Raw genomic sequence first — 15,812 nt, forward strand, 5'->3', positions numbered from 1 at the left:
CATTGGTACAATCATAGCTCATTGCAGACTTGTACTCTTGGGCTCAAGCAATCCTCCTGCCTTAGCCTCCGGAACAACCAAGACTTCTCTGCTTTCTCTTGGTTTTTCCTCATAGTCACAAGACAGTTGCTGCAGCTCCAGTCATCCACATCACACATAGGAATCTTAAACTGAAAGTAAGTATCTAAAGCAAAACTGAATTTTCTTCAGCAGGTTCCTTTTACACACTTTTTCCTTGAAAGACAGAGAAGGAAACATTTTCAAGTTTTCCTTTTTGGCTTCATTTGGTAGATTCGTGTCACATGTCCATGTGACAAGGGAAAGTTAGAAAGTTAGAATCTAGCTGTATTAGTCCATCTTCACATTGCTTCAAAGAACTACGTGAGACTGGGTAATTTATAAAGGAAAGAGTTTTAATTGACTCACAGTTCTGCATGGCTGGGGAGGCCTCAGGACACTTACAGTCATGGTGGAAAGTGAAGGGGAAGCAACGCACATCTTACATGGTGGCAGGAGAAAGAGAGAGTGAAAGGGGAAGTGCCACTTTTAAACCATCAGATCTTGTGAGAACTCACTCACTGTCACAAGAATAGGATGGGGGAAACCACCTCCATGATCCAATCACCTCCCACCAGATCCCTCCTTTTACACATGGGGATTACAATTCAAGATGAGATTCGAGTGGAGACACAGAGCTAAATCATATCACTAGCAAAGAGAAGTTCCATATATACTTGCTGGTTGTGTCAAGCTGCTATCAAAAGGACTCCAACATAAAAGTAACCTAAATAATCTAAAGGTTTCATTATTAAATACATATAAATTTCTTCCTCTTCTTCTTCTTCTTCTTCTTCTTCTTCTTCTTCTTCTTCTTCTTCTTCTTCTTCTTCTTCTTCTTCTTCTTCTTCTTCTTATTCCTCCTCCTCCTCCTCCTCCTCCTCCCCCCCTTCTTCTCCTTCTCCTTCTCCTTCTTCTTCTTCTTCGAGATGGAGTTTCACTCTTGTTGCTTAGGCTGGAGTGCAATGGAGTGATCTTGGCTCACTGCAACCTCCACCTCCTGGGTTCAAGCAATTCTCCTGCCTCAGCCTCCTGAGTTGCTGGGATTACAGGTGCCTGCCACCACGCCCAGCTAATTTTTTGTATTTTTAGTAGAGACGGGGTTTCACCACGTTGGCCAGACTGGTCTAAAACTCCAGCGCGGTGGCTCACACTTGTAATCCCAGCACTTTGGGAGGCCAAGACGGGCAGATCACAAGGTCAGAAGATCGAGACCATCCTGGCTAACAAGGTGAAACCCCATCTGTAGTAAAAATACAAAACTTATCCAGGCATGGTGGGGGGTGCCTGTAATCCCAGCTACAGGCAGGAGAATGGCATGAACCTGGGAGATGGAGCTTGCAGCGAGCAGAGACTGCGCCACAGCACTTCAGCCTGGGCAACAGAGCAAGACTCCATCTCAAAAAAAAAAAAAAAAATGACAATAATGCCATGCAATAAAATGCTTATTATATGCCCAGCTGGATTCTCAGTGATTTGCGTGTAGCAACTCAATGAATTTCTGCAACAGCCTCATCAAGTAAGTACTATTATTAACTCCATTTTGCTGATTAAGAAACTAAGTGTGGCTGAGAATATAGATGGCGGGCATTTCCTTCAGATCTTACAACTTATAAGGACTCTGGATAATTTACAATTGCTAGTACCTTTGTCTCTTTTTCTGGGGGCCTTTTTCTGATGCCAGGAGGGTTGCTCTACCAGGCAAAGAGAAGTATTACCATTCCCTGTGAATAACCTCAGGCAGTGTCCAATGTGAGTTAGATACATTTCCAACTTCCGTGCCTCTTGGGAGAGAAAGCTTTTTTTTTTTTTCTTTACTTCTTGAGATGGAGTTTCACTCTTGCTGCCCAGGCTGGATAGCAATGACACGGTCTCAGTTCATGGCAACCTCTGCCTCCTGGGTTCAAGCGATTCTCCTGCCTTAGCCTCCCGAGTAGCTGGGATTACAGGCATGCACCACCATGTCTGGCTAATTTTGTGTTTTTAGTAGAGACGGGGTTTCTCCATGTTGGCCAGCCAGGTCTTGAACTCCTGACCTCAGATGATCTCCCCGCCGTGGCCTCCCGAAGTGCTGGGATTACGGGCATCAGCCACCGCACCAGGCCTGGGAGAGAAAGCATTTAAGTGAACTTGCATTATCCGTTCTCACACTGCTATAAAAACATTACTGAGTCTGGGTAATTTATAAAGAAAAGAGGTTTAATTGGCTCGAGGTTCCCAACTGAAGACATTAAGGCTTACAGGCTTCTGCTTCTGGGGAGGCCTCAGAAAACTCACAATCATGGCAGAAGGTGAAGGGGAAGGAGGGATATCTTCACATGGCCGCAGGAGGGAAAGAGAGTGAAGGGGGAGGTGCTACACACTTTCAAACAACCAGATCTCGTGAGAACTCTATCACGAGAACAGCAAGGAGAAAAGTCTGCCCCCATGATTCAATCACCTCCCTCCAGGTCCTTCCTCCCACACCGGAGGTACAGTTAGACATGAGATTTGGGTGGGGACACAGAGAATTCTGTGTCAGAATTTCTCCACCATTACCCAGCACTCCCTGGTAGGCTCCACAGTGGTAAGTGGCTTTATTAGTATACTTTCCTTCTCTGCCCAGTCTTCTACTGCTGTTTCCTGTATTTTTCTGTGCTAAAATACTTGTCTCTGAGTCTACTTCTGGGAGAACTCAACAGAAGACATTAAGGCATAGAGAAGCTAAATAAATTGTGCAAGTCACCCTGATGTAAATGGAGACACCTCATAACTTTGGGTTACATTGTAACTTTACTTACAATGCTGCCTTCTCCTCAACCCCAGCCTGAGACTACCCTCAGGGTACTTTGTCTAAGGGGGCATTTATCCTCTGGCTGAACATAAAGCCGTAGGACAATGTTAGGCCTTGCTGTCTGTTTCTATGCTCACCTCAGGCTGGGCCTGTGGGAATTCTCTACTGAAGGATGTTTGCAAAGCTGCTTCTGTTCAGTCCTGAACATCAGTATAGAGGCATGAGGGGAATATGGGAAAACACTAAGTTCTGCATGACAGGAAATCACGTTAGAAAGCTGTGAAAATCATGTATCCTTTTGAGGCATAATGGTTTTAATTTTCTTAGGCCCTGATCTTCCTGGCAACAATTGAGAAGTGCATAAGCATTCATGAATCAGAGTGGGGCACGTCTGCATATTTAATTTCATGTCACTGGGTGGAAACTTTCCTTTTGATCTTTGCATTTAAGGGGATTTACACTTTAACAATTACATTTTTTTTTCTCCTCAAAAGTCAATGTGAGTTATTGAATAGTGTCAGCATACTTGGGGGTAGGGGAAGGATGTTGAGAAAGCCAAGAGGATTTCGCTTCTGTCTTGGATGTGTCGCACTGTCTACATGCTCCTATTCTTGAGAAAGGGGGAAGCTGTGAGGGTCTCACCAAGCAGGCCCCTTACCCACTCTGGAAGAGGTTGGGCCAGTAAACATCAGGACTTAGATAGAAGACAGGCTACAGTTTCTTTACCTTGTTCAACAGTGAGCCCTGATGATCCTCCAAGCCTTTGCGTAGACAGATTAATGCTACATTCAGAATGAGTATCAGTGGTTGTCAGAGACAAATGGAAGATTCTCTACCCTCAATAGAATTTGAATTGCTTTTCCTTCCTTTTCTAAACCTTCTCTTTTCTCCTTTCCTTCACCTCCACGTCTTCCATCTTCTCCCCCTATTATCAGAAAGGGGTCTCGATCCAGACCCCAGGAGAGAGTTATTGGATCTCACACGAGAAAGAATTCAGGGTAAGTCCACAGAGTAAAGGGAAAGCAAGTTTATTAAGAAAGTAAAGGAATAGGCTGGGCGCGGTGGGTCACGCCTGTAATTCCAGGACTTTGGGAGGCCGAGGCGGGTGGATCACAAGGTCAGGAGATTGAGACCATCTTGGATAACATGGTGAAACCCCGTCTCTACTAAAAATACAAAAAATTAGTCAGGCGTGGTGGCGGGTGCCTGTAGTCCCAGCTACTCGGGAGGCTGAGGCAGGAGAATCACTTGAACCCAGGAGGCAGAGCTTGCAGTGAACTGAGATGGCGCCACTGCACTCCAGCCTGGGTGAAGGAGCGAGACTCCGTAAAAAAAAAAAAAAACTAAGGAGTAAAAGAATGGCTGCTCCATAGACAGAGCAGGACATTCCCAAAAGCAAAAGGAAGAACGCGCCCACCTTAGTTACAATGTTTGCTCAAATATAAGATAAAAATGTCAAAAACTCACGGGGTGGTGGCTCTACTACAAGGTGCTGGGATAAAGGATTTTTCATCTTTCTGTAACTACTGTTTTCTGCAAGATCTGTATCACTATATTTAAAGCAAAACTCATTCTGTTCTTCTTCTTATTATTATTATTTTGAGACAGGGTCTTGCTCTGTCACGCAGGCTGGAGTGCAGTGGTGTGATCAAACTCACTACAGCCTCAACCTCTTGGGCTCAAGCAATCCTCCCATCTCAGCCTCCCAAGTAGTTAGGACTACAAGGGTGCACCATCATGCGGGACTAATTTTTTTATTTTTCATAGGGACAGGGTTTCCTAGGCTGGTCTCAAACTACCAGGCTCAAGCAATCCACCCACCTCTGTCTCCCAAAGTGCTGGGATTGCAGGCCAAGCTGCAAAACTTAAACAAATCATGCTTTTGATATCAAGACATCAGGCCATTTCCTGGGTCTGTTACATCCTTGGTCTGTTTAGCAAACAATATTAACCTGTTCCCTTAACCATAAACATCCTGTGACTAAGAATGCCTAGCCTGCTGGGAATGCAGTCTAGCAGCTCTCAGCCTCATTTTACCCAGCCCCTGTTCAAAATGGAGTCACTCTTGGTTCGAATGCCTCTGACACCCCAACCCGCTTACTTATTTTCTTCCTTTCTCTTTCCCACACATAATATATTTCAGTGATTTTTCTGAGCCATCCATTAGGGATACATATGTAAAAGACTTGTCAGGAACTCGTAAGGTCCAGATGGCAGAAATGTCTAACCCTTTCCATGAGGAATCATTTGTGTCCAGAAGTATATACCACTGATTCGAGGATTGTTACTATCCATGTTCCTTCCTCATAAGAACTGACCAGACCTGAGCGGTTATTCAGCTCTATATTCACTCAGACAGGTACTCTTCTATTGAACATTATTTAACACAGTTTTAATGCCAATGTCATAAGGCTGTAAGGCCAGGATATTTGGGTTTTCTCCTGACCCCACTGTGTACAAATTTTTTGCCTTCACTATGCCTCAGTTTTCTATCTGTAAAATGGGCATGATCAATCCTGTCGGGGGGTGGCAGGCAAGGGGAGGGAGAGCATTAGGACGAATACCTAATGCATGCGGGGCTTAAAACCTAGATGATGGGTTGATAGGAGCAGCAATCCACCATGACACATGTATACCTATGTAACAAACCTGCATGTTCCACACAGGTATCGCAGAACTTAGAGTAAAATAAAGTTTAAAAAAGTTCTGGGCTGGATGCAGTGGCTCATGACTGTAACCCAGCACTTTGGGAGGCCGAGGCAGGCAGATCACAAGGTCATGAGATCGAGATCATCCTGGCCAAAATGATGAAACCTTGTCTCTACTAAAAAAAAAAAAAAAAAAAAAAATCAGCCAGGCGTGCTGGTGGGTGCCTGCAATCCCAGCTACTTGGGAGGCTGAGGCAGGAGAATCACTTGAACCCAGGAGGCAGAGATTGCAGTGAGCTGAGATTGCACCACTGTACTCCAGCCTGGCAACAGAATGAGACTCCATCTCAAAAAAAAAAAAAAAGAAGAAGAAGTTCTGTTAAGTTTATGGGCCACAGAGGGACTATGTCTCAAAACTCTTCATGACAAAATAGACTTATATAGCATTCTAGGCCCCAGATGCCTCCATGGATAGTGATATAGCCCTCAATCTCATGATGGCAGACTCCCCACCAGGGTCGCCTTCCACAGTCACCCTTGTTTTATTTCATTTGGCTGTTATACTAAAGTAACATAGACTGGGTGGCTTACAAGCAAGGAAAATATATTTCTTACAGTGTTGGAAGCTTGAAGTCCAAGATCAAGGTGTCTGGCCCCTCTTCTGATTTATCAAAAGAAATCAAGAATTTATTTTTGGCATAAGATATCTGTTAATGTAAGTGGTAAGGGTGAGATCTGGTGGTGCTGAGATCTTTGAGGCTGGTGGTGCCACTGGAGATAGGGTAGACTAGGGAAGGAGTTAAGTTTGGGGAAAGAAATCAAGAATTTACTTTTGGCATAAGATACCTGTTAACGTAAGTGGTAAGGTGAGATCTGGTGCCTAGTGAGAGCCAATTCCTGATTTATATTAATAGACAACTGTATTTTTGCTATGTACTCACGTGGCAGAAGGAATGAGGGGATACTTTGCATTAATTTGTGTGGGTACATAATAGGTATATTTTTTATGGGGTACATGAGATTTTTTTTTTTTTTTTTTTTTGAGACGGAGTCTCGCTCTGTCACCCAGGCTGGAGTGCAGTGGCCGGATCTCAGCTCACTGCAAGCTCCGCCTCCCGGGTTCCCGCCATTCTCCTGCCTCAGCCTCCCGAGTAGCTGGGACCACAGGCGCCGCCACCTCGCCCGGCTAATTTTTTTTGTGTTTTTAGTAGAGATGGGGTTTCGCCGTGTTAGCCAGGATGGTCTCGATCTCCTGACCTTGTGATCCGCCCGTCTCGGCCTCCCAAAGTGCTGGGATTACAGGCTTGAGCCACCGTGCCCGGCCCATGAGATGTTTTGATGCAGGCATGCAATGTGTAATTATTACATCATGGAGAGCGCGGTATTCATCCCCTCAAGCATTTTTCTTTTTTATTACTTTTTGAGATAGAGTCTCGCTTTTGTCACCCAGGCAAACTCCACCTCCTGGGTTCAAGTGATTCTCCTGCCTCAGCCTCCTGCGTAGCTGGGATTACAGGCAAGTACCATCACACCTGGCTAATTTTTGTATTTATAGTAGAGATGGGGTTTCACCATGTTGGCCAGGCTGGTCTCAAACTCCTGACCTCAAGTGATCTGCCCGTTTCGGGGTCTCAAAGTTCTGGGATGACAGGCATGAACCACTGCACCTGGCCGCTCAAGCATTTTTGATGAGGGCACTTATCCCATTCACTGCAGCTCCGCCTTCATGACCTAATCACTTCCCAAAGGCCCTGCCTCCAAATACTATCCCCTTGGGGATTCGGTTTCTACCTATGAATTTTGCAGAGGCATAAACATAAGTCTTTGGCACCTCCCCATATCTGGAGGAGAGCCCCACCATTCTCCCTGCCATTAATTTTCTTATCTCAACTACAGCAGAAGGAAGCAAGGGTGTCCAAGGGAGAAAATACTGTTATGGGTTCTTAGTTTCTGTTTCTTGTGGGGTCATTAAAGCCCCTTCCTTATCCCTCTTTTCCACTTATCACTAGAGACAGAAACTAAAAATCATGACTTCAGGCTGCCAAAAGCCTAAAACAAAACAGAACAACAACAACAACAAAATAATGTGAGTTAGACAAGCTTGGCAAGGAAGCCATAAGGTGAGAACCATGAAAATGGAAATGATCACCTGCAACTCAACAGCATTTCAGATGGAGAGGCATTTCAAAGACCTCGAGGTGAACTCACGCTTGGCTTGCCCCAGGAACAATTAAGATATGAGTGCAGCTGGGTCAGAGTGAGAGAGTAGGACAGCAGTGACAGACACAGTTAGAGAATAGATAGGACCAGATCATGCAATGAGGGGTTAGACTATGGGAAGACAGACGTAAAAGCAGGAAGATCAATTAAAAGAGGTGATAGGCCGGGTGCGGTGGCTCACACCTGTAACCCCAGCACTTTGGGAGGCCGAGGCAGGCGGATCACGAGGTCAAGAGATCAAGACCATCCCAGCCAACTTGGTGAAACCCTGTCTCTGCTAAAAAGACAAAAATTAGCTGGGTGTCGTGGCACACGCCTATAGTCCCAGCTACTCGGGAAGCTGAGGCAGGAGAATCACTTGAACCTGGGAGGCGGAGGTTGTAGTGAGCCGAGATAGTGCCACTGCACTCCAGTCTGGTGACAGAGTGAGACTCTGTCTCAAAAAAAAAAAAAAAAAAAAAAAGGAGATGCTGATGGCTTGGTCTAGGATGGTTGAGATGGGATGGGGAGACATTGTTGGATTCTGGATACATTTCACATGTAATAATAGGTAGGATTTGCTCACGCATTTGTTCTACAGAGTGAGAGAGAAGAATTCAGAACATCTCCAAAGTTGGTCTGAGCAACTTTAAGGCTGGAGGTGCCATTGAAGCTAAGATAAACTAGGGCAGGAGTTAAGTTTGGGGAAAGAAATCAAGAATTTATTTTTGGAATAAGATACCTGTTAATGGGCTGGGTGCAGTGGCTCACGCCTGTAATACCAGCACTTTGGGAGGCCGAGGCAGGCAGGTCACGAAGTCAGGAGTTCGAAACCAGTCTGGCCAACATAGTGAAACCCGATCTCTATTAAAAATACAAAAATGGTATTTGGAATATCAGTAGGTAGTATAGTGCAGTGGTTGAGATCATGGACTTTTGGCCTTAACTGCTGGGGTTCAAATTCTAGCTTTACCACCTATTAGCTGTGAGACCATGGGCACATTCATTAACCCTTATGTGCCCCAGTTTCCTCTTCTGTAAAAGGGGGACAAAACTACACCTCCTCGGGAGGATTAATAAGTAGATTGCTTGGAAAATTGCCTGATGATCTCACTTCTGGAGCTATTTGACAGCGAAGACCCTCGGGAATGGGACTACTTTAAAAACAGTCTTAACATAGAATTTATGGCAAATTTCTCAGTCTTAGAGCATTCATCTGAAAACAGATTAACAATATTTTCCTAAGGTTTGTTTATGAAACGGAACACTTCAATGGTGTAGCTGAACTGCTGGAAATACTAGAAAGTATTATCAATGGCTTTGCTTTACCTCTTCAGGCAGAACACAGTTTCCGGTGAAAGTATTGGTCCCCTTACACACTGTCAGGAGCTTCTCACTCTGCCATGCACAGCTGGCATATTGTATAGTGCAGTTTCTGGAGAAAGATCCTTCACTCACAGAACCAGTTATCAGGGGGTTAATGAAGTTTTGGTCTAAAACATGTAGTCAGAAAGAGGTCATGTTCCTTAGGGAACTGGAAGAAATACTGGATGTGATTGAACCTTCACAATGTGTTAAAATCCAAGAACCTTTGTTCAAACAAATCACCAAGTGTGGATCCAGCCCTCATTTTCAGGTGGCAGGAAGAGCACTCTAGTATTGGAATAATGAATTCATCATGAGTTTGATAGAAGAAAACTCTAACATCATCCTTCGCATCATGTTTTCCAGGCTTTACAGGATTTCGAAAGAACGTTAGAATCCGGCTATTGTGGCGTTGGTGTACAATGTGTTGAAGGCATTTATAGAAATGAACAGCACCGTGTTTGACGAGCTGACAGCCACATACAAGTCAGATCATCAGCGTGAGAAAAAGAAAGAAAAGGAGCTGAAGAATTGTGGAAAAAATGGGAAGATCCGGAGTTAAAGAGAGGTCTTGGATGTGATGGAATAATTCCAACTTAACAAAAACAATGACAGCAACATTGCTAATTGGTGGAGTCACACATTTATGTAGCAGAAGATGGAGCAACAGTTTTCTGTATTGTGCAACTTTACGGTAGATTTTGCATTTGTTTCATTATTACAACAGCACTGTATATACCTGTCTCTAAGTAAAGGAAAAGAAAAATAAGGTCTTCAATCCACAGTTTGGACAGCAGATGGACTTCTCAAAACTTTGCAAACATAATCACTGTTCTAACCCTCTTAAAAAAATCGGGCTTCAAAGATTTGTTAATGAAATTGCTATGTTAAAATTCCATTATTGGGAGTTCTTTATCACTAGCAGAGAGTATGATACAATTTTCAAATGTGAACAATCTTAAATTTAGCTTGTCTTTCTGCTAAGCTGTTAAATGTATTTATAGTAAAGGAAGAAAAAAAGACTGTCATTTCCTTATAAGTTTGTGTAACATCCTCCTCTGGATAACTTGACTGTAATTTGACATCTTTTTCTTTTGCACATCTTCCTGAGTTGAATGTCCACGTGGAATGGAGTCATGAATTATAAAGGTCCCTGATAAAAGTTCTGTTTACTGGGGTGAACATCTTTCCAGTAACCAGGTAGTCCTGGTACTCCTTTAGTTTTAAAATTAGGAGTTAAAAGAGAAGAGGTGATAAACATAGTAGGGAAGGGAATTTTGAATTCATGCATCAGTTTATGGTGAATCCAAATCAATGGCTTGAATCCTTTGAAAACAGGCACTGGGACATCACAGATTTCAGTACCTGACCAGTATTAGCTGCATGTATCATTGAACACACATACCAGAGATGTTCTAGGGTAGGTAAACTGCTAATAAAACTTGTGTACAGTATGTACTTACCTAATGCAGTTGCATTATTGCATACTGAAAGATATATGTTTGGGGGGTTATTTCCAGGATGCGTTTGCTTGTTATGGACATGGCAGCAGTGAGCTGGTAATCCTAAACCATCACTTCCAGCAGTATTCATGGTATAGAGCTGATTCTGTGTTCCTGCGTTGAATTGTGACGGTAGCAAACATGAACGTATGAACTACTGTTGCTCTTAATAGAAATACAATATAAATATGGGCTTGTATATTTTCTTCCTTACATTGAAATATAAAGTAGAATGTGCAGTTTTATTGTTTTCAAGAAAAAGGAAAAAGAGCTGCTGACTTTCTCTCCCATAAAGTTTTTCAGGATTATCAGGTCACAGTGTGTGCGTAAGAGTCAGCTATTTATGGATATTGTTATCTCAGTAACTTTGTAAAATAAAAAAAACAAAAACAAAACTGGCATCGTTAATTCCTTAAAAAAAAAAAAACCAGCAGTAAAAAAAAAGTCATATGCAACACTAGACACAACATGGTTTAATGGAATTAATAGATTTTTTTTTAAAAAAAGAACATTGATGGGGATTCACTGTAAGGTTGGCAGAGGCTGCCAAAGACAAAACAACTGACTTTAAAAATGCTGGAACAAAGTGATAAAAAATAAATTTGTAACGAATCTTCTTCTTTTTAGTCCTTGTCATTTTAGCCCTTTAGGTTCAACTCCGCGTTATATCTATTTTTGATGGCGTAAACTTTTGTTTGCTGTTAATTCATCTTTTTAGGTAGAAGACACTAAAATCACAGGTTTATGAAGAATCTCTGTCCATTGGGAGGAAATGCAGTCATTTGAAATGAGAAAGGCCGGGATCCTTTTTTGCTCCTTACCCTGTCTTCGAGAGTAAAGGTGAACACTTACAGCTCTCCTCCCTGATGTCAATTTTGTATGTTGATCATTCCAAACTGAGAAGAATAAAGCCAAATTTTAGACATATTTAAAGAATCAATTAAAGCTATATGTCTAAAATTCATAGGGCAACTTCTGTGAAGGAACATTGTCTTTTTCTCTTTTAGTGGAAAGTGACAGCCTGACATTAGTCATGTTGTGTGCGGTGACACAGAGTAACTGAGGTAATCTGACTGTTGCACTACGTGATATATTTCAGGACTTACTTGCTGCATTTGCAGCAGCCCTCTGTCTCTGCCCCTTCCCACAATTCTGCCATTGCTGCAACTTGAGTTAATTGTGACAAATGCATCTTTGTGTTACATTTTGTTTGCTTCATAATTTCCAGAACTATATATAAACATAAGTTTTAAAATAGCAAATACTGTAGTTAGTGAGTGATGATCACTCCAACCTTATCCTTACCATATGGGTTTCAGGGATAGGATTAAGAGTGTCTTTGGAAGAGAAAAATACACATAACCCTGTGGTTTAGAAGGATGCTGAGGCCTTAGGCTGTGGGCCTAGAACGATCATGTGAGTGAATTCACCCATCTCATACTTTGAATCAAGCATGCATTTCTTTTTCTCATTGTGCAAGTATCCCCAGTTGTTTTCCTTCAGTGTTGAGTTTTTGTCCTTTTGAATTTTATTATATGTTGCTCTCCCTAACATTTGACTGCTTTTTATAAAAGAAAAGAAAAAATAAAAAAATAAGAAATAAATAATACCCTTGATGCCACTGGATACTCACAAGCAGGGTTATGCTCCTTCGTCTTGGGCTTGTTTGCCCAAATGAAAGGGTTTAATTTATTTTGTACCTCCTATGGGTGGGATAGTCCAGGGTGCAGAGCCAGGACTTGCTTGTAATTGCACCTGCTATACTTAAATGTATAGGCTTAGGCTCAATCACACTATGGAAAGAAACAACAAAAAAAGTATATTTAGAGCTTTAAAAGCTTTTTTATTTTTTGTGGGGATGAGGGTGGGATGGGAAAGGGATGTATGGATGTTACTGGCATTTTTAAGTGTTTAGAGTTTTGCGAGGTTTGGGGTGGTTTTTTTCCCTCGTTTTCCTTTTTTCCTTTTAATTGGATGCACCGACCTGCCCAGGAAATGAAGAGATTCTCTTTTGATGCTATTACCAATGTTATCATAAGGTGACAGTCACCTGTAACAAAAAGGTGGCACCAGACATGATCACTGATGTTTTATTTGCACATCAATATTTTCATTTTTGTATTCTGGCTCAGCTGCTTCTCTGAGTGGAGTTAAGGAATGAGCCACAAAGGGTTTTTGTAGTAGGTATATTGGCATTGCATTTTATATTCCTCTATATTTAATTTTGAAAATCTAAAAAAAGGATTGTGCATCTTGAGAGAAAGTTGAGCAAATTGTGATCTAGCGGAATGTGAATTTGTGCTGCTTCTTGTGCACGATAGCAGCAATAGTATCTCTCTTGGAAATAAACATCCCATATTATGATGTCTACGAATATAGATTTCCTTTTCTTCCTTCCCTCCCTCCTTTCTTCCCCCACCTTTCTCTTTTTCTCTCTCTCTCTGAGCTTCTCTTTTCCTCCCTCCCTCTTCCCTTCCTCTTTGTTTACTTTTTTTGAACTCACTTATTGTAAATAAATTGTAATCCAAACCTCATGAATCAATGGTGAACTTTCAAATATATATATTACCAATGCATTTGCTGGTTGTTGTCTGATTTTTTATTGAAGTATAATGAGAATGACATATCTGTTGCTATTGGTTTGAGGACTTCACTTTAGCTTCATAAATCTTTTGGTGTTTTAGTATTTCATTGTTTTAGCAGGAAAGGGCAGCAAAAGTTCATTTTCCCTGTTAGTAATGCTGTGGTTCATGATTGGTTTTAAATTTAGCTGTGTGTGTGTGTGTGTGTGTGTGTGTGTGTGTGTGTGTGTGTTTAAACAGCATCTGTTTGTGAGTAGAGGTAAAAATGAAACATTTCTGTTTTATTTATTTATTTATTTATTTATTTATTTATTTCTATATTTTTGAGACAGAGTCTCGCTCTGTTGTCCAGGCTGTAGTGCAGTGATGTGATCTCAGCTCACTGCAAGCTCTGCCTCCCAGGTTAAAAGTGAAACAGTTTTGACATGAAAAGTTGCATATGAAAATTATAGACCTGTTCATCCAGACAGTGAAGACTTCTGATCCACATCAAACTTAAGATGTCACAAAACTATCTTCCACCTCTGGCTAAAACATGCTACTTCCTTTTCAAACACAACAAAAGCAAGCTGAGTCTTAAACACTTGGAATTTAAAATGTTCTTCTTTGGAAATGATTTGCTTTCTTCAAGGTGGTAACAGCAACAAAAATGAAGGTGCTCCCCAAAAGGAAATGTAACCTTCCCCTTTCACAGATGTGTGAGAGATTCTGTACTGTGGATGCATCATAATAAAGAAGCAGTGAAGAGTCAAAAAAAAATACAAAAATTAGCCAGGCGTGGTGGTGCGCACCTGTAGTCCCAGATACTTGGGAGGCTGAGGCAGGAGAATCGCTTGAATCTGGGAGGTGGAGGATGCGGTGAGTCGAGATCACACCACTGTACTCCAGCCTGCATGAGAGAGCAAGACTTTGCCTCAAAAAAAAAATAAAAATAAATAAAATAAAATAAAGCTACCTGTTAATATAAGTGGTAACATTAAGTACTTGCAGTTTTGGGGAGAGGCTGGGTATTAATTTAGAATCCATCAATGCATATATATGACATTGAAATTCTTAGGGTGTATGAAATCTCCTGTGTGGAAGTTAATCTAAAAGAGGGAAGGCAGGTGGGGACTGAGCCCTGGGCACTATGGTGTTGAAAAATCTGAAGAGGCCAGGCAAGGTGGCTCACGCCTGTAATCCTAGCACTTTGGGAGGCTGAGGTGGGTGTATCACTTGGGTTCAGAAGTTTGAGACCAGCCTGGACAAGATGGGAAACCCCATCTCTACAAAAAATACAAAAAATAGCCTGGTGTGGTGGTGCACGTCTGTAGTCCCAGCTACTTGGGAGGCTTGAGCCTAGGAGGTCAAGGCTGCAGTAAGCCAAGATTGTGCCGTGTCACTCTAACTTGGACAACAGAGCAAGCCCCTATCTCAAAAAAAAAAAAAAAAAAATCAGGAAGACTACAAGAATGTAACAAAAAGTCTAAGAAGGAGTAGCCTCCGAATTAGGTAGGAGGGGTAGAACTGAGAAAGTGGTATTCTGGAATCCAAGGGAAGAAAGTTAAGAAGGAGAGAGGGATCAGCTGCATCAAGCATTGTTAAGTAAGATGGGAACTGAGACTTCTCTTACATTTAGCAACGTGAAGCCACTGTTGACCTTAACAATAGAAGTTTCGGTTCAGTTGTGGAGAAGAAAGTCCACACGGTGGGTCCAAGAGAGAATAATATGGAGACTAATTGGAGGTACACAGAAAGTTATTGAGGATTTTGCTCTGAAGGAAAAGCGGAGAAATTAGTTGGCAGCTAAATAAATATGTGAGATCAAGTGAGGAGTTTCCCCAAAGAGGAGATATTGCAGCATGTTTGCATGCTTAGGAGAAAAAAACAAAAGGGCAATTGCAAAAGCACAGTTCTTATCTTGTAGGCAAGAAGGGATAAGACAAATGCACAGGAAGATTGGCCGTGGGTTGGAGCAGAGATCCACCACCATTGTAATGAGGGAGAATGTGGGTGGACATAAAGATAATGCGTACACTTGTGTACGCATACTAGTAATGCGTAGTAGGAAGATGATGTGGTCCTTTTCAGTTTGTTTCTAATTCCCCAATGAAATGTGAGGTTAGATTAGCGCAGTGGTTCTCAAAGCGTGGTCCTCAGACCAGCAGTATCAGCATCACCTGAGAATTTGTTAGAAATACGAATTCCTGGGCCCCACCGCAGGTCTACCCAACCACAACTGCAACCTGGAAAGGGGTTCCAGAATCGGCGTTTGAATGAGGCTTCCAAGGCCAGGTGCAGTGGCTCATGCCTGTAATCCCAGCATTTTGGGAGGCCGGGGCAGGAGGATCACCTGAGGACAGGAGTTCGAGACCAGCCTAGCCAAGATGGTGAAACCCCAGGTCTACTAAAAATACAAAATTAGCCAGGTGTGGTGACGAGCGCATATAATCCCAGCTCCCCAGAGGCTGAGACAGGAGAATCATTTGAACCTGGGAGGCAGAGGTTGACGTGAGCTGATATCCTACCACTGCACTCCAGCCTGGGGAAGACAGAGCAAAACTCCATCTCAAAAAAAGAAAAAGAAAAAAGAAAAAAGAAAAAAAAAAGAATGAGCCTTCCAGGTGATGATGATGTGTGCTCAATCTAGAGAACCACCGGATTAGTGTGAAGAGGAAGAAAGTGGGGGAATCAGAGGTTTGAGAAA

General features: G+C 42.3%; 1 pseudogene; it reads left to right on the forward strand.

Moving 5' to 3' along the window:
• The first annotated feature begins 8,781 nt into the window (after window positions 1–8,781).
• Window positions 8,782–10,312, forward strand: LOC135969886 (serine/threonine-protein phosphatase 2A 56 kDa regulatory subunit epsilon isoform-like; annotated as a pseudogene).
• The last annotated feature ends 5,500 nt before the right edge of the window (window positions 10,313–15,812 follow it).

This window comes from Macaca fascicularis, chromosome 3, assembly GCF_037993035.2.
Source record: "Macaca fascicularis isolate 582-1 chromosome 3, T2T-MFA8v1.1".
Lineage (NCBI taxonomy): Eukaryota > Metazoa > Chordata > Mammalia > Primates > Cercopithecidae > Macaca > Macaca fascicularis.